Source organism: Octopus bimaculoides, chromosome 6 (genome assembly GCF_001194135.2).
Source record: "Octopus bimaculoides isolate UCB-OBI-ISO-001 chromosome 6, ASM119413v2, whole genome shotgun sequence".
NCBI classification, from domain to species: Eukaryota; Metazoa; Mollusca; class Cephalopoda; order Octopoda; family Octopodidae; genus Octopus; species Octopus bimaculoides.
The window spans coordinates 85,076,950-85,079,706 of NC_068986.1; the positions used below are offsets into that span (position 1 = coordinate 85,076,950).

The 2,757-nt window shown below is 33.1% G+C and overlaps 1 protein-coding gene across 1 annotated transcript in view; it reads left to right on the forward strand.

The window, feature by feature from the left end:
- Window positions 1-2,757, forward strand: part of LOC128248076 (uncharacterized) — a 37,545-nt gene that overhangs the window by 27,192 nt on the left and 7,596 nt on the right. The gene's annotated exons all lie outside the window — the stretch shown is intronic.

Consider the following 2,757-nt stretch of genomic DNA (forward strand, 5'->3'; position numbering starts at 1 on the left):
GCTCTTACGCTTATTGATTAGACTATGATCACCATCAGTGCTTAGCACTTTTTCAGAAATAAGTTTGGGCATTCTAAATACCTTCACGTATATTCAACTCAAGATAAAGAGTGTGGTAGTATGGATATTTATATTTTGTAGTTTATGAAACTTATGTCTGCAATATATATATATATATATATATATATATATATATATATACAAGCTGCTGGTAGAAATTTTTATTATATTTTCATGTTTCACTTTTTAAGGAATAACTTTATGTATTAGTGAATAGGCAAACACTTTGGAGAACATAAATAAAATTGTACTTGACAAAAAGATAGCTGGCACATAGGTCGGGTAGCCATCTGAATATTGGAAAGAACTTACCTGTATCATGATGATTCGCTTCGGGTGCCAAAATTACAACATAATGATTGCTGCTCTATGCTCTGAGAACACTGCAAAGGCTGTAAGGCGTAACGTAGACAACTGCTGTGGAAACTACGATAAGGTGGTCACCGGGAAGGGACACAGAAAGCGTTGATCCGAGCCTTGGAACCTGGCATGTGTCGAGTTGATATGAGTGTTGAAGTTGCCACGGTGTAGCTGACTACGTGCACCTGACTAATTCGGACAGCCAAAAGGAACCGCTTGTCGAAAGCTAGACCAAGCTGAGGCATCCTGTTGAGTGGAAGATGATCTGGATCTCCTAAAATGAAAAGAAATTTTGTCGCGACACCCAGACAAAAGGTGTGCCAACAAACCATGTGATACAGTGTCATAAAAAAAATTGTCTAAACTGTGAGGGACTTTCAGTGCGTCTTCCGTGTGGGTGATGTTACCCGCCCGACATTTTTTAACATGCTTTTAGGCTCAATTCAGATGTCTATGTGAAACTATTGGATTTAATGTCAGTTCATAACAGTTCGTTGCTGCTGGAAACACACACCTTTCGAAGCAGAATTCGCTTCCTTACCATACCTCCATAAAAGTGTCAGCGATATTCATCGGAAAAATTCTGAGACTTCACTAGTCCTATATCTACAAACAATAGTCTTAAATAAATGTTTAGTGGTAAGAGATTAAGTAGTTAACGTTCAAAGCAATTTAGTTTTTGACTTTAAATTATATGGGGAAAAAAAGTAATTTTGGTGTGGTGAGTATTTTACCCAAAGTCACTGAATATATGAAGAACATTAGCTGCACATTTTAGTTTTTCTAATATTTCAGTGCAACAAGATCTACACCCATATCCATCATTTGAATATGGTAAGGTGTGTTTGATTATGTTTCAGGTAATATGGAACTCAGCATTTTTTCCTTTTATATTTTACCGTTATTTTTCCTTTCAAATTGCTTTGAATAATTACTGTTTAATCTCTTACGTGTAAGTATTTACTTAGACCTATACTTTGTAAATTAATTAAGTAAACCTGTCACATTTGAATATTATTTAATACTAGGAGTAATTTATACTTTAACATTATCTTGGATATCTATACTTGAATTTCATTTAAGTCACCTGCTCCACCATTTGCATTTCTCAGTCCATCAATTAACATGATACATTATATCGTATATTTCTATTAGTTATGTATCCTTAGTTACTATTTGGCAACGTTTGTATTGAAGTCAGTATTGAAATATTTGATAGTCCAGTGAATGTCCTGTCATTCCCTGTACTAAATGTATTATATATATATATATATATATATATATATATATGACCGACAGTATAAAGAATTCTCGATCGGTGTTCTCGATCAATTATAGCCCCTATCAGTATATATATATATATATAATTATATCAGTATATAATTATATGCAATTATATGACTACAACATTAGAACATTTTAGTTCTTATTTCTACCATGTAGGTGCTTCTAATATCCTAGCCATATTCATTGAAAAATCATAGTTTTCCTTTTTGGTAAAACATTGCATACTGCTGTCGATATTAATTTTTTTGTATACATTTCAGTGAGTTGCTAAATCATGCATAGATTTTTATTGTGAAAACATATACTGACAGAGAATTCAGGCCCGAAGCTGTCGAAGTCGAGCCACTCCATACCGATGAGGTAACGGAAATTGCTGAAACTGACCGGTCGTTATAAGTAATTCTCGATCGGTGTTTTCCGTTCGATTATAGTTCCTGTCAGTACATATGTATACAATTATGTGCTTTGACTACAGTATTAGAACATTTTTAGCTCTTATTTCTAGCAATGTAAGTGTTTTTAACACCCTAGTCATATTTAGTGACACATATTTTTCTTTTTTGATAGAACATTGCACACTGATTACTATATATATATATATATATATATATAATAAATGAGTATATGCATATATACGTACATGTATGTACATACTTACATCTACCTGTATATATAGATGCATATCTGGGTACAGGACATTGCAAACAAAACGTAGACAAAGTGATAAACAGAGTACAGAAAACACACATGCCGCACAAACACACGCACACATATATATACAGGAAGCCAGTGTGTAAAGAAATTTCTTTTCCAAAGAATATAATTATTCGTTTATATTTATATAAGGGGCATTACAACAAAATAATGGCACACACTGGACTTCCCAAAATAAACACAGTTAGTACCGAATGCGAGGAAAACAACCAACAGAAGAATACCAACTTTCTTTTAAATAACTCAATTCGGTACTAAATGTGTTTATTTTTGGAAGTCCAGTGTGTGGCATTATTTTGTTGTAATGCCCCTTATATAAATATCTATGCATATATA